This window comes from Scyliorhinus torazame, chromosome 5 (assembly GCF_047496885.1).
Source record: "Scyliorhinus torazame isolate Kashiwa2021f chromosome 5, sScyTor2.1, whole genome shotgun sequence".
Lineage (NCBI taxonomy): Eukaryota > Metazoa > Chordata > Chondrichthyes > Carcharhiniformes > Scyliorhinidae > Scyliorhinus > Scyliorhinus torazame.
Window position 1 is genome coordinate 92458187 of NC_092711.1, and position 27457 is coordinate 92485643.

At 48.2% G+C, this 27457-nt stretch overlaps 1 protein-coding gene and 1 long non-coding RNA gene across 2 annotated transcripts in view; one reads left to right on the top strand and one right to left on the bottom strand.

Annotated features, from left to right (window-relative positions):
• The window catches only part of LOC140421495 (uncharacterized), a 395230-nt gene that overhangs the window by 158845 nt on the left and 208928 nt on the right, over positions 1–27457 (top strand). The gene's annotated exons all lie outside the window — the stretch shown is intronic.
• LOC140418935 (uncharacterized) lies at positions 7212–10825 on the bottom strand. The gene is made up of 2 exons (XR_011945429.1): positions 10643–10825; positions 7212–9771 (listed from the first exon to the last, which is right to left on the bottom strand). It is a non-coding gene; the product is annotated as an uncharacterized lncRNA (long non-coding RNA).

Here is a 27457-nt window from a genome sequence, read left to right on the forward strand (position 1 = left end):
CACACTCTTCCCCCCTCCCTGGGCTGAAATCCAAACCCATCTCACCATCTGCACCATTTCTTTCCTCCACTCCCAGTTTTCTCCCTCCCTCTCCTCTGCCTGGATTCAGTTCTCCAGCTCCTGTCTGCAGACTGACAATAAAATCAATGGGTTTTATTGGGGGTTTGGGGTCTCCAGCGGGTGTTTGTGAATCCTCCCCACCCACCTGCCAGGGTTTCCTTCCGTGCCAGAGATCAGAGTTCTCATTGATGATTTGAGCCCAACCTGGAACCATGGTAAATTGCCCCTTTATTGGGGGAAAAAAAATTACATGATTTGCGGCTCCACAAAGTGTTTCCAACTACTCCCACCGATCTCCTTAACAGGTTGATGCATTTATTTGACTGACTAAAAGGATGGCACAGTGCTTAGCACTGCTGCCTCGTGGCGCTAAGGGCCCGGGTTAGATCCCGGCCCCAGGTCACAGTCCGTGTGGAGTTTGCACATTCTTCCGTGTCTGCGTGGGTGTCACCTCCGCCACCCAAAGATGTGCAAGGTAGGTGGATTGGCCACGCTAAATTGCACCTTAATTACAAAAAAAACAATTGGTTGCTCTAAATTTATTTCAAAAACGGCTTGTCTCTTTCCTAATGTTCACAATTAAAGGGGTGGGTTCCCCAGGAGATGTCTGACATTTCAGGGCAATTAAATTAATAATGGACAGAGAAATGTCTAGTGTTGTTACGTGGTACAGATTAGATATATTATTTACCGTTCTGTAATAAAGTAAATATTATTATTTCTCATCTTGTAATAAAAGACTGTAGCTACGTTATGGATTTCCAGTCATCTCTTTCTCAAAGGGTTGTGAGTCTTTGGATTTCTCTTCCACAGGGACCAGTTGTACCTGGGGGTCATTGAATATATTGAAGCACAAGTTTGACAGATATTTTATTGACAATGGAGTTAAGGGTTATGGGGAACAGGTAGGAAAATAGAGTGAAAGCTGAGATGAGGAGGGATTTCTTCACTCGAGGATGTGGTGAAGCTTTGGAATTCTCTACCCCAGAGAAATGTGGAGCCTCAGTCATCAGGTATGTTCAAGACAAATATTGATATGTTTCTAGATATTGAAGATATTAAGAGATATGGGGATCATGTGGAAAAATGGTGCTGAGGTAGATCGGCCAAGGATCGCATTGAATAGTGGAGCAGACTCGGTGGGACGAATGGCCTACCCTTGCTCCCATTCTAATCTCTGTGTCCTGGTCAGGAAGCAGTGAGCTGAGCTTGGATCTGTCAATCAACATGAATCAGCACCTTCAGGAGAATTGGGAGGGTGAATATTAGATACAGCAGAGTGAGAATGGAGGGAGATTGTGTGGGATGGAGATTTACAGCTTTTGGAGAACGAGAGAGGAAATAATGTTCCATAGGAACGAGAATTGTCTGTTCTGAATTTCTATCCTGTGCTCACTGATGACTTTTGTAAATTGTTTTTAAAGGATATTGGAAGAGGAGGAATTATAGACAGAAATCTCAAACATCACGTCTCGATGTGACAAACTCACTCGATTCCTTCTGACCTGAATATCATTGGGCTCTGAATATCATTGGCGAGAAGGAGAAATGTTTGTCCAATCTGTCGGCTTCAAAAGATTTTAAACGTGAGCGTGACTGGAAAAGCACTGAGACCCACACAACACACACCCGAGTGAGAGTGTTCCAGTGAACTGGTTGTGGAAAGAGCTTCAACCAGATACACAGCCTGAAACAACATCACACACCATTCACAGTGAGGAGAGACAGTGCACATGTTCTGTGTTTAGAAAGGCTTCCACTAATTGTCCAAGCTGGAGAGACGTGATGAGACCCAAAACATGGAGAAACCGTGGAAGTGTGGGGACTGTGGGAAGGAATACAGATTCCCATCTGAGCTGGAGATTCATCGATGCAATGTCACTGGGGAGAGGCCATTCATCTGCTCCGAGTGTGAGAAGGGATTCACTCAGTTATCCACCCTGTGGAAACACGAGTGAATTCACACCGGGAAGAGACCATTCACCTGCTCTCAGTGTGGGAAGGGATTACATAGAAATATAGAAAATAGGAGCAGGATGAGACCATTTGGCCCTTCGCACCTGCTCTGCCATTCATTATGATCATGGCTTATCATCCAACTTAATAGCCTATTGGTGTCTCCTTCCAGCCCTGATTAGCCTCAACATTTGAAACTGTATGAAAACGGAATTGTACAGAATCAGATAAAGGAACTGTATGAAACAGTTCAATTGTATTCCTGTCTAAGGTGGTGTCAGGAATTGGAGATTCAAGTAAATTAAACTATTGACCAATGGTCATGTTACAACAGGCCCAACTCTGCCATGAGGTAATGGTCACTTTGGGGAGAAAGGTCGATGTTCCGAAAGTCTTCCTTGCTGGCCAAGTACTTAAGACTCGAGGCCGAGTTCCAAGGAAATTACTGTCAAAGATGAAGCCAGAGAGTGTTACGCTCCACCGCCTTGAAGTTGCAAATGCCACTGTCTTCAAGTTGTTCAGTAAACTTTTTCTTTTAATAAACTTTTAAAATTGACTATCCAGAGAATTCTGCCTTTTCTTTAATTGGTTAAAATTCTTATCCGAAGGCAGCACCGTGGCACAGTGGTTAGCACTGCCTCACTGTGCCGAGGTCCCAGGTTCGATCCCGGCTCTGGGTCACTGTCCATGTGGAGTTTGCACATTCTCCCCGTGTTTGCTTGGTTTTCACCCCCACAACCCAAAGATGTGCAACGTAGGTGGATTGGCCACGCTAAATTGCCCTTAATTGGAAAAAATGAATTGGGTACTCTAAATTTAAAAAAACAATTCTTGTCCGAACCAAAGCAAATTTATTAAATGGGAAGTTGGGGATCGCTGAAATAAATTTAGGATCAGAAAAAATTAATCTTCAATTTAAAACTTTCACTTCTGTAGTGCCTTTCATTACCACAACATGTCCCAAAGAGCTTCTGAAGTGTGGTCACTGTTGTCGGAAATGCAGCAGCCAATTTCAACAAAGCAAGATGCCACACACAGCAATGTGGCAATGAGCAGATGATCGGATTTTGCCGATGTTGATTGAGGGATAAATATTTGCCAGGACACCAGGGTTTATGAGCTGGTCTAGCTCAGTGGACTAGACAGCAGGTTTGTAATGCAGAACAAGGCCAGCAGCGTGGGTTCAATTCCCGAACCGACTTACCCGAAAAGGCGCCGGACTCTGGCGACGAGGGGCTTTTCACAATAACATCATACTTGTGACAATAAAAGATTAGGGCCGGTTTAGCTCAGTGGGCTAGACAGCTGGTTTGTAATGTAGAACAAGGCCAGCAGCACGGGTTCAATTCCTGTACCGGCCATTTCTGTATCCATCTTGTCAGCTCACCTCTGATCCTGTGCGACTTCATCTTCTGTAACAGTCTGCCATGAGGGACCTACCTTGTCAAAGCCCTTACTGAGGTCCATGTAGACAACATCCACTGCCCTACCCTCATCAATCATCTTTGTCACTGCCTCGAAAACTCGATCAAGTTCGTGAGACACGACCTCCGCTTCACAAAACCATGATGCCTCTCACTAATATGTCCACTTATTTCCAAGTGGGAGTAAATTGTGTCTCAAAGAATCCCCTCCAATAATTTCCCTACCATTGACGTTAATATAAACCTACTTGTGACAATAAAGATTATTAAAATTAAGAAGACTTGGGATTTTCCTTAATCCTGCTGGCCAATTACTTTTTGTGACCCCTTTTAGCCCTCCAGACTCCTTGCTTAAGTTTCTTTCTACTTTCCTTGTACTCCACACTTGCTTTGTGTGTTCCCAGCAGTAGAGTGAGGGATTATGCCGGCCTATAGCAAATGTTGTCCCCTTGTTCAAGAAGGGGTGTCGAGACAACCCCGGTAACTATAGACCAGTGAGCCTTACTTCTGTTGTGGGCAAAGTCTTGGAAAGGTTTATAAGAGATAGGATGTATAATCATCTGGAAAGGAATAATTTGATTAGAGATAGTCAACATGGTTTTGTGAAGGGTAGGCCGTGCCTCACAAACCTTATTGAGTTCTTTGAGAAGGTGACCAAACAGGTGGATGAGGGTAAAGCAGTTGATGTGGTGTATATGGATTTCAGTAAAGCGTTTGATAAGGTTCCCCACGGTAGGCTACTGCAGAAAATACGGAGGCATGGGATTCAGGGTGATTTAGCAGTTTGGATCAGAAATTGGCTAGCTGGAAGAAGACAAAGGGTGGTGGTTGACGGGAAATGTTCAGACTGGAGTCCAGTTACTAGTGGTGTACCACAAGGATCTGTTTTGGGGCCACTTCTGTTTGTCATTTTTATAAATGACCTGGAGGAGGGCGTAGAAGGATGGGTGAGTAAATTTGCAGATGACACTAAAGTCAGTGGAGTTGTGGACAGTGCGGAAGGATGTTAGAAATTACAGAGAGACATAGATAAGCTGCAGCGCTGGGCTGAGAGGTGGCAAATGGAGTTTAATGCAGAAAAGTGTGAGGTGATTCATTTTGGAAGGAATAACAGGAAGACAGAGTACTGGGCTAATGGGAAGATTCTTGGTAGTGTGGATGAGCAGAGAGATCTCGGTGTCCATGTACATAGATCCCTGAAAGTTTCCACCCAGGTTGAGAGAGTTGTTAAGAAGGCGTACGGTGTGTTAGCTTTTATTGGTAGAGGGATTGAGTTTCGGAGCCATGAGGTCATGTTGCAGCTTAACAGAACTCTGGTGCGGCCGCATTATAGGAAGGCATGCTGTTAGGTAATTGGTCTTTAGTTACCGGGGTTGTCTCGACACCCCTTCTTGAACAAGGGGACAACATTTGCTATAGGCCGGCATAATCCCTCACTCTACTGCTGGGAACACACAAAGCAAGTGTGGAGTACAAGGAAAGTAGAAAGAAACTTAAGCAAGGAGTCTGGAGGGCTAAAAGGGGTCACAAAAAGTCATTGGCCAGCAGGATTAAGGAAAATCCCAAGTCTTCTTAATTTTAATAATCTTTATTGTCACAAGTAGGTTTATATTAACACTGCAATGAAGTTACTGTGAACAGTCCCTAGCCGTCACATTCCGGTGCCTGAGGGAGAATTCAGAATGTCCAAATTACCTAACAGCATGCCTTTATTGTATTGCGTACAATTCTGGTCGCCGCATTATAGGAAGGATGTGGAAGCATTGGAAAGGGTGCAGAGGAGATTTACCAAAATGTTGCCTGGTATGGAGGGAAGATCTTATAAGGGAAGGCTGAGGGACTTGAAGCTGTTTTCGTTAGAGAGAAGAAGGTTAAGAGGTGACTTAATTGAGGCATACAAGATGATCAGAGGATTAGATAGGGCGGACAGTGAGAGCCTTTGTCCTCAGATGGTGATGTCTAGCACAAGAGGACATAGCTTTAAATTGAGGGGAGATAGATATTAGGACAGATGTCAGAGGTAGGTTCTTTACTCAGAGAGTAGTAACGGTGTGGAATGTCCTGCCTGCAACAGTAGTGGACTCGCCAACACTAAGGGCATTCAAATGGTCATTGGATAGACATATGGACGATAAGGGAATAGTGTAGTTGGGCTTTAGAGTGGTTTCACAGGTCGGCGCAACATCGAGGGCCGAAGGGCCTGTACTGTGCTGTAATGTTCTATGAGGTTTGATTGTAATTGAGTATTAGGCTGCTGATGGCCACAGCACCTCTGAAAATGAAATGAAATGAAAATCGCTTATTGTCACAAGTAGGCTTCAAATGAAGTTACGGCGACTAGGGGCTTTTCACAGTAACTTCATTTGAAGCCTACTTGTGACAATAAGCGATTTTCATTTCATTTCATTTTTATTTCTTGGATACCCTGTTTTTATCGAGATGTGTTCTGAATCTACCCCATTTAGCACAGTGATAGTGTCACACGTGACAATGGAGGGTATCCTCAGTGTGAAGATTGGATTTTGTCTCATAAGATCACAAGAATATTGTTTTTTCTATTCTTCCTGCCAAACTGGACAAGTGAAATACATCCCATGGCCTGAGGCCAGGACAAAGTTACACTTTAATGGTTTAATTACAGGGCAATTGCTGTGAATCCCATAAAGGTTCGGTGAGCAAAGGTCTGGAACCATTAAACTCTCCTGCCATTGAAAATTAACAGTTATACATCAGTTTGAGTGAAGAAAACTGTGAGGTTGTGTGAAGAAAACTGAGATTTCAAACCTTCAGCCTTTTATCTTAAATTAGTTTAACCTTTAACTTGCAGTTTCTGGAAAGAAGCAGTCACTTTCTGTCACACTATCTAACCACCTTTGGTTTGTGAACTTAAAGAATTTAAGTTCTCCAATCAGTTTTCATAGTTCTTTCGTCAGTTTAACACATATTACTTACAAATATGTTTTATTTGAATATGTCATGCTGTATTTTATAATATATTTTGCTCTCTCAACATTTACACACTGACACCTTTATGCACTGATTTTATGCACACTTGTTATAAATTTTATGAGATAACTTTGTAATTTCTGTATTAGTTTAAGGCTGTGTGTCACTTAGTATCCTTTTCATTAACTGTGTTCCAAGCTTTTGCAGCCACTATGAAAACATAAACCAGCAGTTTCTTTTTCAAAACATATTGATAGGTGCCTGTCCCAGTGAGAACTATAGGATTTCTGTACGTCAACTAAACATTTGGGAAAATGAGCCTTGTGATGAATGGAGGGATTTCAGATATATTGTATTATAGGTATTTGGTGCAGTCAGGGTTAAAGCCTGGGTTAGTGTGTGTATGACTGCTGCAGTGGTTTTTTTAAAGAATCCTGGTTTGAAAGATTTTGGCAGCCAGAGGTGTAATTATGGCATTGTAAAAGGTTTGAGCGAATGGAGTTTTATTTGTATTAAGGGGGTTCCCTGTGGAGTTAACTAAGTTTCATCTTGGTAAGATGATGTAATTAATGGGAGGAGCTACGGTACCAGGCATTTTGCAGAAAAACAGTTGAATTGAGTTTTTGTTTGGAAGGTGAGCTGAAACGAGCTGAGAAGTAGCTTCTGAAGAAATACAGCCAGAGTTTCTGCATGGGTCTGACTGTCAGTAAATTGTGAGCCTGAAGTTCAGTTGCTGCCGTATGAGCCTCCCCCAGATTGTCCTTTCTGAGCTCCAGACAGGTGATGTTAAATGCTCAGATGGGAAACACAAAAATATACAACAGGTTTAAACAAAGCTGATTTATTTGACATTTATCCAGAATATTAAACTTCATTCCAGTTACTGGAATTATTATCAGCAGAAACAAACTGCAACTGTCAGAATGAACATGGTTCAGTCCTGGATGTGATTAACAGCAGCAATAACAGCAGAATCCAATACCTGTAATCACCGTGAATTCACTGGTGACTCAGTGGGTGAGATGACCAAGTGAATCTCTTGCCACACACAGAGCGGGTGAACAGCCTCTTACTCGTGTGAATGTGTTTGTTTGTCAGCAGATCCGATTGATTTTAAATCTGCTCACAGTCAGAACTTTGAAAAGTGTGGACAAGTGGGTGTGTGTTGAGGTGGGATGACTGAGTGAATCTCTTCCCACACATGGAATAGATGCACAGTCTCTGCCCAGTATGAGTGCGCTGGCGGACACTGAGTCCACATGATCACCTGAACCCACAGTGAGATCCTGAATGGTCAGTGTGAACATGCTGATAGGACATCTGCTCCAGAGAAATTTTAAAACACATTTAAAATAGCTTCCGACAGTATTAACCCGCTGGTGTGTTAACAGGTTGAATGACTCAGTGAATCCCTCCCCACACATGGAGCAGGTCATAGAATCATAGAATTTACAGTGCTAAGGAGGCCATTCGGCCAATTGGAGGCACCGGCCCTTGGAAACAGCACCCTACCCAAGCCCACACCTCCATCCTATCCCCGTAACCCACTAACCCCACTTAACCCAGTAACCCCACTTAACCTTTTTGGACACTAAGGCAATTTAGCATGTCCAATCCACCTCACCCGCACATCTTTGGACTGAATGACCTCTCCCCGGTGTGAACTCACTGGTGCTGCTGCAGGATGGACAATCGGCTGAACCTCTTCCTGCACTGAGAGCAGATGAATAGAGTGGAACCAGAGTGACTGCACTGGTGAATCATCAATGAATGTGGGTTTTACAGCTCCTGTCACAGTCTCAGCATTTAAACCCTCTCTCTGCAGTATGAACTCACTGCTGTGTGTGTGGGGGCTGGATGGAGGAAGATGGGAGTTCAGGACTCAGACAAGGGGGAAATTAAGAGTCAGTTTGTCCCGGTGGTCTAGTAGGAGGGAGGGAAGCAGCAGAGGCAGCAGATCGGATTGTCACAATATTAGTTACAAAGAAGCTCCAAGAGCCCCTCACACTTGTTGTTAGTGATGAAGATGGAGGAGACTGGGGAGGGGGAGAGCATTCAAAAGGAACTCATTTGTGTTAGAAACAGTAAAAACATTCACGAAACTGCTCAACACAAAGTTGTTTTTTAAAACTTTTATCCATAACATGTCCTACAACTGTGCTGGGGTCTATTAACCTCAGCAGAAACAGATGCCAATAAAAATGATTTGGTCCTGGATGTGATTAACAGCAAAATCCAATCACTGCAGTCACTGGTGAACCCGCTGGTGTTTCAGCAGGTGAGATGACTGAGTGAATCCCATCCCACATTTGGAGCAAGTGAATGGCCTCTCCCCAGTGTGAACTCGCTGGTGTTTCTGCAGGTTGGATGACTGTGTGAATCTTTTCCCACACTTGGAGCAAGTGAATGGCCTTTCCCCAGTGTGAACTCGCTGATGTCTCAGCAGGGTGGATGAATCAGTAAATCCCTTCCCACAACTGGAGCAGATGAATGGCCTCTCCCCAGTGTGAACACGCTGGTGTTTCAACAAGATGAATGACTGAGTGAATCCTTTCCCACACTCAGAGCAGGTGAACGGTCTCTCCCCGGTGTGACCTCGCTGGTGTTTTCGCAGGGTCTTTGACTGAGTAAATCCCTTCCCACACACAGAGCAGATGAATGGCCTCTCTCCGTTATGAATTCGCTGATGTTTCAGCAGGTCGGATGAATCAGTGAATCCCTTTCCACAATCCGAACAGGTGAATGGCCTCTCCCCTGTGTGAACTCGCTGGTGTTTCAGCAGGATAGACGAGGTAGGGAATCCCTTCCCACACTCGGAGCATGTGAATGGTTTCTCTCCAGTGTGAACCCGTTGGTGTGTCAGCAGGATGGATGAGTTGTAAATCCTTTCCCACACTCCTGGCAGCTAAACGGTCTCTCCCCAGTGTGAACCCATTGGTGTTTCAATAGGTGGGATGAACAGATGAACCCCTTCCCACACTTGGTGCAGGTGAATGGTCTCTCCCCAGTGTGAACTCGCTGGTGTGTCAGCAAGATGGATGAGGTGGTGAATCCCTTCCCACAGTCGGAGCAGGTGAACGGTCTCTCTCCATTGTGATTGTGTTGATGAGTTTTCAGCTCAGACGGGTATCTGTACCTCTTCCCACAGTCCCCACATTTCCATGGTTTCTCCCCAGCATGTTTGCATTTATGTCTCAAGAGGCCAGATGATCGGCTGAATCCTCGTCCACACACAGAACACGTGGACGGTTTCTCTCCATTGCTTTCTCCTTCCATGTTCAAGATTAAATGATATTCAGATTACAATAATTTAGGCAATCGCGTCAGATCCTGATGTGATGTTTGGTTTGAGTTTCCTGCCTTCATCTCCTGCTTTTCCAACATCCTGTGAACACAATGTCGAAGGTTAAAAATTCAACAGAGAAAAAAAAATTTTTGGTTTGAGTTAGCGGTGTTACACCCTATAAAAGGAGTTCCAAAATCCATTGCTGTCAGTCCAGGATAGCAATTCAGAACATTTACATATATATTTCATAGAAACCCTACAGTGCAGGAGGCCATTCAGCCCAGAGTCTGTATTGACCCTCCGAAAGAACACCCGACAGGACCCACTCCCTCACGCTATTCCCATAACACCACCGGACCTTCAGACATGAAGGGGCAACTGAGGGATGCCAATCCACCGAACCTGCACACCTTTGGACTGTGGGACTAAACCAGAGCACCAGGAGGCAAGCCTGACACACAGACAATGGGAGAAGGTGCAAACTCCCCGCAGTCACCCAAAGTCGGAATCAAACCCGTGTTCCCAGTGCTGTGAGACTGCGGTGCTAACCACTGTGCCACCGCACAGGGACAGTGATGACCCTGCACATGTCCTGCCCCCCGAGGAAGATGACTGTCATTAACCCAAGTCCATCAATTTTTCCTTTGTTATTTTATGGGATGTGGGTTTCATTGGATTTGTTTCTGACCCCTTATTGTCCTTGTCAGAGGGCTGTTGAGAGTCTGAATCTCATGTAGGCCAGACTAGGGAAGGACAGCAGGTTCCCATCAGTTTACAATTGATGATAGCTGTAATGGTCATTCCTACTGAAAGTGGATTGATGTTCCGGATTCCTCCCCCTTTATTAATTTAATTTAAACTTCCCCAACTCCAGGGTGGGATTTGAGCCCCTGTCCCCAGGCCGTTGGCCTGGGTCTCTGATCCACTGGAATTATCCCCATCTCCCCAGTTACAGAGGTTCTGCAATTACCACCGGGGTCGGTGCAAATTGGGGACGGGGAGCTTCTTGTTCTGGGTTCGAGGCCTCCTCCACTGGGTGTTTCTGAAGCCTGTGCATCCACTCCGCCGCGTCCCTGCAGCTCCAGCACCCAAACTGCGCATGATCAGGCTGAACACGCACGGCGCATGCTCTATTCACCAACATCCGCTGCGCATGTGCACACATCTGCTTTTGATGATAGGGCATATTCTCTTTCGCCAGGAATGCTGGGTACCACCCCCGCCATTGAAAGGTGATATTGTTTGACGAAAATTGTATTTCATGTCTGATTATGATCGCAGCTATAGGGTTAACATGTAAAATGATTAAACTAATTGATGCATCAACCAATTTCTCAGGAAGCATAGTCCTGTCCTCAGTGTAATTAACTGCAGAATAAACCCCAATAGTTCGATATGTACTCACTGGCGCCTCAGCAGGTGGGGTGAACAAGTGAATTTCCCCCATACACCGAATATTTAAACTCTGTCATGCCAATAAGAATTCAGCAATTGTGGATCAGAGCCTTTCGAACCTTTAAAGCTGGAGTGTTAATGAGTAGGGAAACCGAGTAAATCCCTCTCATACACATTATGTATCTGAGTGGTCTCTCTCCAGTGTGACTGCGTGGCCAAGTCAGTAAATGGCATGACCGAGTGAACTCTTTTCCACTTTCAACTGGTGAACAATCTTTTTACAGTGAGATATACACATGAGTTTCCAGCCCAGAGAGGGATTTCAAATCCCAAAATACACTTTCCAGATGACGCGGGACATACTTGTACTTCTTGCAATTTAGTTATGTTCACTTGCTGCTCACTATGTGATCTCCGCACAGTTTAGGACAGTGGAATTACGGCCAGGATAATATCAGACATGATTGAATGGCGGAGCAGATTCGATTGGCCAAATGGCCTAATTCTGCTCCTATATCTTATGAACTTATCGACACAACCAGACCTCACTTCCCTTGGAACAACATGAAATGTCTACTGCTTTCCAGATCCCTTCCTTTCAACTCACTTTTCAATTCGACTGCTTTGCATTATTCTGAAACTAAATTCAGATTTTGTGACTGCTTTGTGGAACATCACCATTCAGTCCATGAATGTGATTCTGAGCATTCATTTGAATTCTCTGCTCCACTCCTAGTCTGACCTCTGTACCCTGGATGTCCTGCACTGTTCCAATGAAGCTGAATGGTAGGTCAGAGAACTCATCTGTTGATCAGGCACATTCATTTCAACAATTTCAGATCGTAACCATCATTCAATCTTTCAGACATTAGATGTTGATAGTGGTTCGTCTGGTATAATTTTAAATTCGGACCTGTCTTTTGGTTCTTTTCTTGGTCTATTAGTTTTTTTTCTTCTCTCATTATTACAATATTGCCCGGTACCATCATCCTCTTTGTCATTTAATCACTCCATTTATCAATCCCATCATAAGATCATTTGTTCTTTCCTCCCCAGCCCCTCTCTTTTTCCTGACTCTCTGCTGGCACTGTTTAAATCTAAGTATTTTTTCCTTCTTTCTGTCTGTTAATCTAAGTTAGCAATCATATGGAATGTTGAAATGTATCTGCTGCTTTTAATGTCTACCCCATTCTGTCTCTCTTTGTTTCTGTATTTGGCTCAGTCTCCTTCACTCTTACATTCTCCCTATCTGTGTCTCTAGCGCTTTTCCCCTTTCTGCTCTTTCTTCTCTCTATTTGCTCAATGCCAGTGAGGAGCTAAGTTTCACTGGATTGATTCCTGAGATCAGGCAGTTGTCCTTGGAGGAGAGGTTCTGTCGGATGAGTCTGTTCTCTCTGGAGTTGAGAATAATGCAAAGCAGTCGAATTGAAAAGTGAGTTGAAAGGAAGGGATCTGGAAAGCAGCAGACACTTCATGTTGTTCCAAGGGAAGTGTTTTTTAAAAAAAAATTTTTTTTAATTCTCCTCCATTTTCACATTTTCTCCCACATTTACATCCATCAACAATAAACAATAATGGACTTCCGGGAGCGGCGATGACCAGCTGAGGCGCACGTTTCGGCAGCTCCCGGTGAAACGGACTTTTGGGCTCTTGATAGGAGCCCCAACGGCAATTTTGACGGCTAAAAACACTGTGCGGTAAACCAGAAGGGAATCCCCCCTGGATACGGATGGAAAAAGGAGGAGAAAGTGGCCGGATTGCAGTGGATCCTTTAGAACAGCGGCAAGGAAGGCAAGCAAAAACCAAGATGGCGTCGGAAGGTGGCAGTTTAACATGGGGCCCTGAACAACAAGAGTTCTTGAAATGCTGTGTGGAAGAGCTCAAAAAGGAAATGAAGAAAGAGCTGTTGGCCCCGATACTACAGGCGATCGAAGGGCTAAAGGAGGAACAAAAGACCCAGGAGCGGGAGCTTCGGGTCGTGAAGGCAAAGGCAGCCGAGAATGAGGACGACATACAGGGCCTGGTGGTGAAGACGGAGACGCATGGGGCACATCAGAAACGATGTGTGGAAAGGTTGGAGGCACTGGAGAACAACGCAAGGAGGAACAACCTGAGGATTCTTGGTCTTCCTGAAGGTGTGGAGGGAGCGGACGTCGGGGCATATGTGAGCACGATGCTGCACTCGTTAATGGGAGCAGAGGCCCCGGCGGGTCCGTTGGAGGTGGAGGGAGCATACCGAGTGATGGCGTGAGGACCGAGAGCAGGAGAAATTCCCAGAGCCATAGTGGTGAGATTCCTCCGTTTTAAGGATAGAGAAATGGTCCTTAGATGGGCAAAGAAAACTCGGAGCAGTAAATGGGAGAACGCGGTGATCCGCGTTTATCAAGACTGGAGTGCGGAGGTGGCGAGAAGGAGGGCGAGCTTTAATCGGGCCAAAGCGGTGCTTCATAAAAAGAAGATAAAATTTGGAATGCTGCAACCGGCAAGACTGTGGGTCACATATCGAGGGAGGCACCACTACTTTTTTTTTAATAAATGTTTTATTGAAATTTTTTTCCCAAACAACAATTTTTCCCCTCTTACAAAGCAAACGCAACAATAACAATACAGAAATTTTAAACAATACACAAGTAACAAAACCCCTTTATCTTTGACCTAAACTAAACCGCCCCCCCCCCTCCCCCTGGGTTGCTGCTACTGGTCATCTGTCTTCCCTCTAACGTTCCCCTAGGTAGTCGAGAAATGGCTGCCACCGCCTGGTGAACCCTTGAGCCGATCCTCTCAGGGCAAACTTTATCTGCTCCAGTTTAATGAACCCCGCCATATCATTTACCCAGGCCTCCAGTCCGGGGGGTTTCGCCTCCTTCCACATGAGTAGGATCCTGCGCCGGGCTACTAGGGACGCAAAGGCCACAACGTCGGCCTCTTTCGCCTCCTGCACTCCCGGCTCTTCCGCAACTCCAAATAGAGCTAACCCCCAGCCTGGTTTCACCCGGGCCTTCACCACCCGCGAAATCACTCCCGTCACTCCCTTCCAATACCCTTCCAGTGCCGGGCATGCCCAAAACATATGTGCGTGGTCTGCCGGGCTCCCGCCACACCTCCCACATTTTTCCTCCACTCCAAAGAACCTGCTCAATCTTGCTCCCGTTATGTGTGCTCTATGTAGCACCTTAAATTGAATCAGGCTAAGCCTGGCACATGAGGAAGAGGAATTTACCCTGCTTAGGGCATCAGCCCACATACCCTCCTCTATCTCCTCCCCTAGTTCTTCTTCCCACTTTCCTTTTAGTTCGCCCACCGACTCCTCCCCCTCTTCCCTCATCTCTCGGTAAATCTCTGACACCTTGCCCTCTCCGACCCACACCCCTGAAAGCACCCTGTCCTGTATCCCCTGTGTCGGGAGCAACGGAAATTCCCTCACCTGTTGCCTAGTAAATGCCCTCACCTGCATATATCTCAAGAAATTTCCCCGGGGCAAATTATACTTTTCCTCCAATGCTCCCAAGCTCGCAAAAGTCCCATCTATAAATAAATCTCCCACCCTCCTAATTCCCAACTGGAACCAGCTCTGAAATCCTCCATCCATTCTTCCTGGGGCGAACCTATGGTTGTTCCTGATTGGGGACCCCACCAGGGCTCCCCGCACCCCTCGCTGTCGCATCCACTGTCCCCAGATATTCAATGTTGCCGCCACCACCGGGTTCGTGGTAAACTTTTTAGGTGAGATCGGTAGCGGCGCCGTCACCAGCGCCTCTGAACTCGTCCCTTTACAGGACTTTCTCTCCAGTCTTTCCCATGCCGCTCCCTCACCCTCCATCATCCATTTACGTATCATTGCCACATTGGCGGCCCAATAGTAATCGCCCAAGTTCGGTAGTGCCAATCCTCCTCTGTCCCTACTACGCTGAAGGAACCCCCTCCTTACTCTCAGAACTTTCCCTGCCCACACGAAGCTCGTGATGCTCCTGTCTATTTTATTAAAAAAGGTCTTAGTGATTAGTATAGGGAGACATTGAAATACAAATAAGAACCTCGGGAGGACCATCATCTTAATTGCTTGCACCCTGCCCGCCAGCGATAGAGGCTGCATGTCCCACCTCTTGAAGCCCTCCTCCATTTGTTCTACCAACCGTGTCAGATTAAGTCTGTGCAAGGTTCCCCAGCTCCTAGCGATCTGAATCCCCAGGTATCGGAAGTTTCTTTCCACTTTCCTTAGAGGCAAGCCTTCTATCTCTCTACTCTGGTCCCCTGGATGTATCACAAATAATTCACTCTTCCCCATGTTTAGCCTATACCCCGAGAAATCCCCGAACCCCCTCAAAATTCGCATAACCTCTATCATTCCCCCCGCTGGGTCCGACACGTATAACAATAGGTCATCCGCATATAACGAGACTCGGTGTTCTTCTCCCCCTCTAATCACCCCTCTCCATTTCCTGGAGTCTCTCAACGCCATGGCCAGAGGTTCAATTGCCAACGCGAACAACAATGGAGACAGCGGGCATCCCTGTCTTGTTCCCCTATATAGTCGGAAATACTCCGATCTATGTCGACCTGTAACTACGCTTGCCGTTGGAGCCCCATAAAGAAGTCTAACCCAGCTAATAAACCCGTTCCCAAACCCAAATCTCCTTAACACTTCCCATAAATACTCCTACTCCACCCTATCAAATGCCTTCTCTGCGTCCATTGCCGCCACTATCTCTGCCTCCCCCTCCACTGGGGGCATCATTATCACCCCTAATAGTCGTCGCACGTTAACATTCAGTTGTCTCCCTTTTACGAACCCTGTCTGGTCTTCGTGCACCACCCCCGGGACACAGTCCTCTATCCTCGATGCCAGTACCTTTGCCAACAATTTGGCGTCCACGTTCAACAATGAAATGGGTCTATAGGACCCGCACTGCAACGGATCTTTATCCCTCTTCAAAATTAACGATATCGTCGCCTCCGACATCGTCGGGGGTAGAGTCCCCCCTTTCCTGGCCTCATTGAACGTCCTCACCATCAACGGGGCCAACAAGTCCACATATTTTCTGTAATACTCCACCGGGAACCCGTCTGGTCCTGGGGCCTTCCCTGCTTGCATGCTTCCCAGTCCCTTAATAACCTCGTCCACCCCAATTGGTGCCCCCAGGCCTACCACCCCCCGCTCCTCCACTTTCGGGAACCTCAATTGGTCCAGGAACTGCCGCATCCCCTCCTCTCCCTCTGGGGGTTGAGACCTATACAGTTCCTCATAGAAGGTCTTGAACACCTCATTTATCTTTCCTGCCCTTCGCACCGTGTCTCCCCTTTCGTCTCTAATTCCTCCTATCTCCCTCGCTGCTGCCCTCTTTCGCAATTGATGAGCCAACAGGCGACTCGCCTTTTCCCCATATTCATACCTCCTCCCCTGTGCCTTCCTCCACAGTACCTCCGCCTTTCTGGTGGTCAGAAGGTCAAATTCCGTCTGGAGTCGTCTCCTCTCCCTGTACAATTCCTCCTCCGGGGTCTCTGCAAATTCCCTATCCACCCTTAAAATCTCCCCCAGTAATCTTTCCCTTTCCTTGGCCTCTGTTTTCCTTTTGTGGGCCCCAATGGAGATCAGCTCTCCTCTGACCACCACTTTTAGTGCTTCCCATACCACTCCCACAGGGACCTCGCCGTCGCCATTGACCTCCAGATATCTCTCAATACACCCCCGCACTCTTGCACACACTCCCTCATCCGCCATCAGTCCCACATCTAATCGCCAGAGTGTTCTCTGCTCCCTTTCCTCTCCTAATTCCAGGTCCACCCAATGTGGGGCATGATCCGAAACCGCTATGGCTGAGTACTCAGCTTCTTCCACCCTAGAGATCAACGACCTTCCCAAAACAAAAAAATCTATCCGGGAGTACACTTTATGGACATGGGAGAAGAAGGAAAACTCCCTAGCCCTAGGTCTAAGAAATCGCCATGGATCCACTCCCCCCATTTGGTCCATAAACCCCTTAAGTACCTTGGCCGCTGCCGGCCTTCTTCCGGTCCTTGAGCTGGATCTATCTAGCCCCGGGTCCAGCACCGTATTAAAGTCCCCTCCTAAAATCAAGTTTCCTACCTCCAGGTCCGGTATACGCCCCAGCATCCGTCTCATAAATCCCGCATCGTCCCAGTTTGGGGCATACACGTTAACCAACATGACCTCCATTCCCTCCAGCCTGCCACTCACCATTACATATCTACCTCCGCTATCTGCTACGATGTTCTTTGCTTCAAATGCGACCTGTTTCCCCACCAAAATGGCCACCCCTCTATTCTTTGCGTCCAGTCCTGAGTGGAACACCTGTCCCACCCATCCTTTCCTTAGCCTAACTTGGTCCGCCACCTTTAGGTGCGTCTCTTGGAGCATAACCACGTCTGCCCTTAGTCCTTTCAAATGCGCGAGCACTCTGGCCCTTTTTATCGGTCCGTTCAGGCCTCTCACGTTCCACGTGATCAGCCTCACTAGGGGGCTACCTGCCCCCCTCCCGTGTCGACTAGCCATTACCTTCTCTAGGCCAGTCCCATATCCCGCCTCCGCGCTCCCGCTCGCTCCCCCAGCGTCGCACACCATCCCCGCCCACCCACTCTTTAGCCATTTCCTTTTGGATTTCCGCAGCAGCAACCCAGTTGTTCCCCCCCCCCTCCCCCTCCCTCCCCCCCCTCCCCGCTAGATCTCTTTCTAGCATGATTGCTCCCCCCATATTACTTCCGTAAGTCAGCTGACTTCAACTGACCCCGGCTACTCCTGCTCACTCCTCGACCCCCCCCATGTGGGGAACTCCCATCCGCCTTGCGCCTGTCTTCCCGCCTTATTCTTTATGGTGCGGGAACATCCCTTTACCTGACCCGCCTCTTATGGCGCAGCTCCCTTTCCCCTCCCCCTCCCCTTCCCCATTCTCCAACTATGTCCCGTCTTTCCCCCCTCACCGGCGCCCACATTTCCCCAATGTCTCCCCCCTTCCCTGTTTACTTCTCAATTAACTTCCACCGTAACATTAACAATAACATTTCCTGCAGCATCAGTCCCTCAGTTCCGATCCAATTTCTCTTCTTTGATGAAGGTCCATGCTTCCTCCGCCGTCTCGAAATAATGGTGTCTCTCCTGATACGTGACCCATAGTCTTGCCGGCTGCAGCATCCCGAACTTCACCTTCCTTTTATGCAACACCTCTTTGGCTCGGTTGAAGCTCGCCCTCCTTCTCGCCACCTCCGCACTCCAATCCTGGTATACCCGTACCACTGCATTCTCCCATCTGCTACTCCGCACCTTTTTAGCCCATCTCAGGACCTCTTCTCTATCCTTAAGGCGGTAAAATCGCACGATTATCGCCCTGGGTGGTTCTCCCGCTTTTGGTCTTCTCGCCGGAATCCGATTTGCCCACTCCACCTCCAAGGGGCCCGTAGGGGCCTCAGCACCCATCAGTGAGCTCAGCATCGTACTTGCGTACGCTCCACAGTCCACTCCTTCCACACCCTCAGGGAGACCCAGTATCCGAAGGTTCTTCCTTCGCGCTCCATTTTCTAGGGCTTCGATCCTTTCAGTACACTTTTTATGAAGTGCCTCGTGCGTCTGTGTCTTAACCGCCAGGCCCAGGATCTCGTCCTCAATATCTGTCACCTTCTGCTCCACCACACGGAGCTCTGTCTCCTGGGTCTTTAATGTCTCCTTGAGCCCCTCAATTGCCTGTAGCAACGGGGTCAGCACCTCCCTCTTCAGCAGCTCCACGCACCGTCTCACAATTTCATGCTCAGGCCCCCATGTCGCCTGCGCTTTCTCCGCCGCCATCTTGTACTTCTCTCTTTCTGACCCTTTGGTCGACGATTCCTCGCGCTGCAGCTGCCGCCGCCGGTTTTTTCCTCCTTCGTTTGGGGGGGACTCCCTTCTCACACGCCCCACACCGGGTTGCGTCGTCGAAAAATTCCCCGTTGGGGCTCTTAAAAGAGCCCGAAGGTCCGTCGGAGCTGGAGCCGCCGAAGCGTGCGGCTAGCTAGGCATCACCGCAACCGGAAGTCCCTTCAGTGGCCTTGATGAGGTCTTTTCACAGTTGTTCCCTCTGCTGCTAGAATTCACTTTTGATACAGGCCCTCAGGTCAGCTTGCAGCTTTAAGCTTGCCCTTCCCCCGCCTGCATGCTGGAAGAGGCCCTGTTTATCCTGCAGTTGCAGCCAAATCTTTTACTGTTTCTGCGTGTGTCTGGCAACCAAGAGACATACCCTTCCTGGGGGACACTGTCGGGGGAATATTGCAGCCTTCTTCCCACACCGGGAAATGTCAAACAAATGCCGTGGGGGCCCTGTAAAAGAGCCCAAAAGTCCGTTCCAAGCAGGAGCTGCCGAATATGCGACCTAGCTCTGCATAGCCGCACCCGGAAGTAGGCACCACTACTTTGAGACGGCGGATGAAGCGTGGACTTTTATTGTGGAAGAAAAACTGGAATGAGCGGGTTATTAAAAAGAACGTTTGAACAGAGTGGTGGGGCGAATGTGGGGGGCAAAGAGGGGGGCTAAAAAGGGGGGAAAGAGGAGTTTTATGTACTAATCCTGCGATGTGGTAACTTTTCTCTCTCCCACAGGTGGTGATGGGGGGAGGAGGGGAGGTGGAGGAGATGGGGCGTTGGCCATTGGGGGCGGGGCCAAGGGAGAAGCGCGGGCTTGGTTCCCGCGCTATGATAATCATGGCGGGAATAGAGAAGCAGGAAGGAGGGGGCGTCGCACGGTGCGAGCCGAGGTCACGGGGGGAAGCCGAGGTCGGCCAGAGTTTGCTGACTTCTGGGAGCAACATGGGGGGAGTAATTACGCTAGCGGGGGATCTAGCGGGGGGGGTGGGAGGGGGGAATTACTGGGTTGCTGCTGCTGGGGAGAGGGGGGAGCTGGTATGGGAGGGGATGGGCGGGGGGGCACCGCCTGGGGGAGATACAGCTGCGTGGGAACCGGGTGAGGAGCTGGAAAAAGGTGATGGCTAATCGACAAGGGGGGGGGTAGGAAGCCCCCCAACCCGGCTGATCACGTGGAACGTGAGAGGGCTGAACGGGCCGATAAAGAGGGCATGGGTACTCGCACACCTTAAGAAACTTAAGGCAGATGTGGTTATGTTACAGGAAACGCACCTGAAACTGATAGACCAGGTTAGGCTACGCAAAGGATGGGTGGGGCAGGTGTTCCATTCGGGGCTAGATGCGAAAAACAGGGGGGTGGCTATATTAGTGGGGAAGCGGGTAATGTTCGAGGCAAAGACTATAGTGGCGGATAACGGGGGCAGATACGTGATGGTGAGTGGCAAACTACAGGGGGAGACGGTGGTTTTGGTAAACGTATATGCCCCGAACTGGGATGATGCCAATTTTATGAGGCGGATGCTAGGACGCATTCCGGACCTAGAGATGGGAAAGTTGATAATGGGGGGAGATTTTAATACGGTGTTGGAACCAGGGCTGGATAGGTCGAAGTCCAGGACTGGAAGGAGGCCGGCAGCAGCCAAGGTACTTAAAGATTTTATGGAGCAGATGGGAGGTGTAGACCCGTGGAGATTTAGCAGACCTAGGAGTAAGGAGTTCTCGTTTTTCTCCTATGTCCATAAAGTCTACTCGCGAATAGACTTTTTTGTGCTGGGAAGGGCGTTGATCCCGAAGGTGAGGGGAACGGAGTATACGGCTATAGCCATTTCGGATCACGCTCCACACTGGGTAGACTTGGAGATAGGGGAGGAAACAGGAGGGCGCCCACCCTGGAGAATGGACATGGGACTAATGGCAGATGAGGGGGTGTGCCTAAGGGTGAGGGGGTGCATTGAAAAGTACTTGGAACTCAATGATAATGGGGAGGTCCAGGTGGGAGTGGTCTGGGAGGCGTTGAAGGCGGTGGTTAGAGGGGAGCTGATATCAATAAGGGCACATAAAGGGAAGCAGGAGTGTAAGGAACGGGAGCGGTTGCTGCAAGAACTTTTGAGGGTGGACAGACAATATGCGGAAGCACCGGAGGAGGGACTGTACAGGGAAAGGCAAAGGCTACATGTAGAATTTGACTTGCTGACTACGGGCACTGCAGAGGCACAATGGAGGAAGGCACAGGGTGTACAGTACAAATATGGGGAGAAAGGTTGTGCTGGCACACCAATTGAGGAAAAGGGGAGCAGCGAGGGAAATAGGGGGAGTGAGGGATGAGGAAGGAGAGATGGAGCGGGGAGCGGAGAGAGTGAATGGAGTGTTCAAGACATTTTATAAAAAATTATATGAAGCTCAACCCCCGGATGGGAGGGAGAGACTGATGGGCTTCTTGGATCGGCTGGAATTTCCCAAGGTGGAAGAGCAGGAAAGGGTGGGACTGGGAGCACAGATCGAGGTAGAAGAAGTGGTGAAAGGAATTAGGAGCATGCAGGCGGGAAAGGCCCCGGGACTGGATGGATTCCCAGTCGAATTCTATAGAAAATATGTGGACTTGCTTGCCCCGGTATTGACGAGGACCTTTAATGAGGCAAAGGAAAGGGAACAACTGCCCCCGACTATGTCTGAAGCAACGATATCGCTTCTCTTAAAGAAGGAAAAGGACCCGCTATAATGCGGGTCCTATAGACCTATTTCCCTCCTAAATGTAGATGCCAAGATCCTGGCCAAGGTAATGGCAATGAGAATGGAGGAATGTGTCCCGGGGGTGGTCCACGAGGACCAAACTGGGTTTGTGAAGGGGAGACAGCTGAACACGAATATATGGAGGCTGTTAGGGGTAATGATGATGGCCCCACCAGAGGGGGAAACGGAGATAGTAGTGGCGATGGATGCCGAGAAAGCATTTGATAGAGTGGAGTGGGATTATTTGTGGGAGGTGTTGAGGAGATTTGGTTTTGGAGAGGGGTATGTTAGATGGGTGCAGCTGTTGTATAGGGCCCCAATGGCGAGCGTGGTCACGAATGGACGGGGATCTGCATATTTTCGGCTCCATAGAGGGACAAGGCAGGGATGCCCTCTGTCCCCATTATTGTTTGCACTGGCGATTGAGCCCCTGGCAATAGCGTTGAGGGGTTCCAAGAAGTGGAGGGGAGTACTTAGAGGAGGAGAAGAACACCGGGTATCTTTGTATGCGGACGATTTGCTACTATACGTGGCAGACCCGGCGGAGGGGATGCCAGAAATATTGCAGATACTTGGGGAGTTTGGGGATTTTCCAGGGTATAAATTGAACATGGGGAAAAGTGAGTTGTTTGTGGTGCATCCAGGGGAGCAGAGTAGAGAAATAGAGGACCTACCGTTGAGGAAGGTAACAAGGGACTTTCGTTACCTGGGGATCCAGATAGCCAAGAATTGGGGCACATTGCATCGATTAAATTTAACGCGGTTGGTGGAACAAATGGAGGAGGATTTCAAGAGATGGGATATGGTATCCCTGTCACTGGCAGGGAGGGTGCAGGCGGTTAAGATGGTGGTCCTCCCGAGATTCCTCTTTGTGTTTCAGTGCCTCCCGGTGGTGATCACGAAGGCTTTTTTTAAAAGGATTGAAAAGAGCATCATGGGTTTTGTGTGGGCCGGGAAGACCCCGAGAGTGAGGAAGGGATTCTTACAGCGTAGCAGGGATAGGGGGGGGCTGGCACTACCGAGCCTAAGTGAGTATTATTGGGGCGCTGATATTTCAATGGTGAGTAAGTGGATGGGAGAGGAGGAGGGAGCGGCGTGGAAGAGATTAGAGAGGGCGTCCTGTAGGGGGACTAGCCTACAGGCTATGGTGACAGCCCCATTGCCGTTCTCACCGAGGAACTACACCACAAGCCCGGTGGTGGTGGCTACACTGAAGATTTGGGGACAGTGGAGACGGCATAGGGGAAAGACTGGAGCCTTGGGGGGGTCCCCGATAAGAAACAACCATAGGTTTGCCCCGGGGGGAATGGATGGGGGATATGGAATGTGGCAAAGAGCAGGAATAACGCAACTGAAAGATCTGTTTGTGGATGGGAAGTTTGCGAGTCTGGGAGCGCTGACCGAGAAATATGGGTTGCCCCAAGGGAATGCATTCAGGTATATGCAACGGAGGGCTTTTGCGAGGCAACAGGTGAGGGAATTCCCGCAGCTCCCGACACAAGAGGTGCAGGACAGAGTGATCTCAAAGACATGGGTGGGGGATGGTAAGGTGTCAGATATATATAGGGAAATGAGGGACGAAGGGGAGACTATGGTAGATGAACTAAAAGGGAAATGGGAAGAAGAGCTGGGGGAGGAGATCGAGGAGGGGCTGTGGGCAGATGCCCTGAGCAGGGTAAACTCTTCGTCCTCGTGTGCCAGGCTAAGCCTGATTCAGTTTAAGGTATTACACAGGGCGCATATGACTGGAGCACGGCTCAGTAAATTTTTTGGGGTGGAGGATAGGTGTGCGAGGTGCTCGAGAAGCCCAGCGAATCATACCCATATGTTTTGGTCATGCCCGACACGACAGGGGTTTTGGATGGGGGTGACAAAGGTGCTTTCAAAAGTAGTAGGGGTCCGGGCCGAACCAAGCTGGGGGTTGGCTATATTTGGGGTTGCACAAGAGCCGGGAGTGCAGGAGGCGAGAGAGGCCGATGTTTTGGCCTTTGCGTCCCTAGTAGCCCGGCGCAGGATATTGCTAATCTGGAAAGAAGCCAAGCCCCCGGGGGTGGAGACCTGGATAAATGACATGGCGGGGTTTATAAAGCTAGAGCGGATTAAGTTCGTCCTAAGGGGGTCGACTCAAGGGTTCACCAGGCGGTGGCAACCGTTCGTCGAATACCTCGCAGAAAGATAGATGGAATGGAAAAAAGAAGGCAGCAGCAGCAGCCCAGGATCGGGGGGGGGGGGGGGGGGGGGGGAGGAGGAACCAGAAGGACTCTCAGGGTTGTTAATATATACTGTATAATATGTATAGGTCGTTGCTACAGATAATTATATATTGGACTGTTAAATTATATTTTTGGAGAGTGTTACTTGTGATAAGGCAGTTGCCAATTAGGGTTAGTTTTCATTTTTGTTATTTATTATTGATTCATTCATTTTTTGTTTATAAAATAGGTCATTGTTATTTGTGTTGTTATAATATTGTGTAAAGGATGCACAATGTACTGTGTTGGTTGACCAAAAATTTTCAATAAAATATTTACAAAAAAAAAACCAATAAACAATAATCAGCAAGATATGTCAGTCCCCATAATAACAACAATGATCCCATCTACCCACCAACCCCCAAACCTCAACCCGCATGTTTACATAAACAAATGACAAAAATAAATCAGGGATTACCCGTAGCCACCCTTAATCTTACACTGCTCCCCCCCCCCCCCACCCCAGGTCTCCAGCTCCTCCCGTCCACTGCCTCTTGTAAAACTCCTCCCCCTACCCTCGGTTTCTTCCCCCCCAACTTTCCACCCCGGCTAGACCACTCGGACCCTGTTCTGCCAGGCTCCGATGGCCGCAGCCCCTCCCCCCACCTCACTCCCGTTCACTGGCCGGCACAAACCGGCCAGTGTGGAGGCCCCCGCCCGGGTCCCTTTCCCACTTGCCCGGCCCCAGGAAAGCCCAAAGATCCCCTTTTAGCACACAAACCCCACCTATCCACCGACACCCCAAAGAACTCTCATTTTGAGTGAAAGTCCCGTCCCTTCCCTTGTCCAAATATATACCACCTTGGCTCCTTTAATCTCTACACCCGCGCGCAGTGATACAAAAAAGAAGAAAATACAGTCATGAGGTTACATCGGCACATGGCCATCCCTCAATTTGTCAGTTCTGCCACAGTCCTTCTGCTTTCGCAAACTCCTCCGCTGCTTCCGCCGTTCCAAAATAAAAGTCCCTGAGCTTGTAAGTCACCCTCAGCTTCGCTGGATATACAATGCCGCACCGCACCTTGCTAATGTACAGTCCCTGTTCACCCGGTTGAAGACAGCCCGCCTCCTTGCCAGCTCCACCGTAAAGTCCTGGTATACACGTATACCAGCTCCAGCCCACTGCACCACCCGCTTCTGCTTGTCCCAGCTCAGGACCTTCTCCTTCACCCTTTACCTACGGAAGCACAGAGTCACTGCCCTTGGCGGCTCACTCGCCTTTGGTATAGGCCTCCACGACCGATGAGCCTGATCCAGTTCATATCGGGAGGGGTCCTCCCCCTCCCGCAGTAGTTTTGCCAGCATCGCGGCAAAATACTCAGTCGGCTTCGGTCCTTCAACTCCTTCGGGCAGCCCCACAATCCTCAAGTTCTGTCACCTGGATCTATTTTCCAGGTCTTCCATTTTTCCTCGCAGATCCTTGTTAGTATCCATCACCTTCCACATCTCTTTCCCCATCGAGGCAAGTTGATCACCGTGCTGCAAAAACGTCTCCTTCACTTCCTTCAGCGCCTCCCCTTGCTCTCGCACCTCCACCACTGCGCTCGCCACCTCCATCCTCACCGGGGAAACCGCCTCCTCCACCAGCACACACAAGACCTCCCTCATCTCCTTCCTCACCGTCTCCATGCATTTCGCAATCTGCGCCAACTGCTTTTCAAATTCCGCAGCCATCACCTTGGTTATTTCTTCAGCCGTAAGCAGTGCGGCCTTCCCTGGTGCTCCAGCCTCCATTTTTCCTGGTGACCCCGCGGTGACCTTTCCACTCCCCGACGGACCTCCAGCTGTTTTTTTTTCGGCCGTTTTTTTGCTCACCCTCGACATTTTGCTTTGGGTTTTTTTTCCCTCCTGTGTCTTCTCGGTGCCTCCTCCGTGCCTTCTCCCTTCTTCTGCCGCCTCCGCAGACCCTGGGACCGGACTTAAAGCCCCGAAATTGCCGTTCCCGAGCGGGGGCTCTCCATTGTGCGGCCGCCTCCCGCCCGCCGTCACCAGAAGTCCTCCAAGGGAAGTGTTGATAAGTTCATAAGATATAGGAGCAGAATTAGGCCATTTGGCGAATCGAATCTGCTCCGCCATTCAATCATGTCTAATCTTATCCTGGCCGTAATTCCACCATCCTTCCCATTCTCCATAACCCTTCAACCCATTACCAATTAAAAATCTGTCTAACTCCTCTTGAAATTTACTCACTGTCCCAGCATCCACCGCACGCTGGGGCAGTGAATTCCACAGATTCAGCCCTTTGGGAGAAATAGTTTCTCCTGAACTTTGCTACCTTCACTCAGTCATCCAGCCTGTTAAGACACCAACAAAGTCACACTAAGGAGAAGGTTCACAAAGGGCCGAGAACAACGTCGACGCTGTGGGAAGGGATTCACTCAGTCATGGTATGAGCTGATACATCAGCAAGTTGTCAAGTGCCTGCAGGGATTGGATTTTGTTGTTTGTGCTGCTGTTAATCAAATCCAGGATTGATGGTCTGACAATATCTGCTGATGTTAACAAGCCCTATAACTGGCTACAGTTAAATACTTTCAGATGTCACTGATTTTCAGAGCTACAACGACCCATTTTAAAAGCACCATCTGTGATATTCTCCTTTAGTCACCAACTCTCTTTTTTAGGTTCATGAGTTTTATTTGTTGATGCTTTAAATCGGGTGGAGTATTGATCCCTCAACAAGTTTACAGATGTTACATTGCACACCATGAACGCCATCCTACTGCATTGGTTTAAAATAAAGATTATGATTTTACCAGTGACTTTGGTATCTTTTATAATTACACTTTGCAAAAGATTTTACAACTGCATAAATATAAAATCTTCCATGAAAATGGTTTAAAACATTTCTAGACACCACCATGTGATGGTTCCAGCAAACAACTTTAATAACTAATCACAATAGCTTGATAGCCAGACCCAGATCTCAACATGGATTGAAGATTAAACAGACCTAAAAGGAAGCTTAATAAAACCCATCACCCTACACTTAACATTGCCCCCCAAAAATGCAACTTTTCCTCCCTCCCCGACACAAACTTCAGAGTTCAGTATATTCATACACGTGGGCATAACAGAAACAAAATCAAATACCATGGCAATTTTCAGAGTATTTACAACTGGGAAAGCAAAGTGTGCTTAAAAACGGCAACATAATTTGAAGGACCTGTGAATGCTCTACAGTAATGTACACTCAAACTCACACGAGGCACAAGGCAGCAATACCCAAGAACACAAACACTGCTACACATTAGTGGAATTATAATTTACAGTAATGGGCATACCCATAGCTCAAGTATTATCATTTACAGTGGAATAAATATGTACTACTATTGCTTTTATGATACGTACCTAGGTAAATGCAGAAAGCTAGCGTAAAGCATATAGATTAAGTGTAAGTCCCATATATACGACAGTTTGTTCTAGACTAATTTGAAATAAAGGGGCAAATTGTATTATGCAGTTATCAGCTCGTGATCTCAAATTTTACTTCAAAACGTCCCGGAAATGAAAATCGCTTTTTGTCACAAGTAGACTTCAAATGAAGTTACAGTGAAAAGCCCCT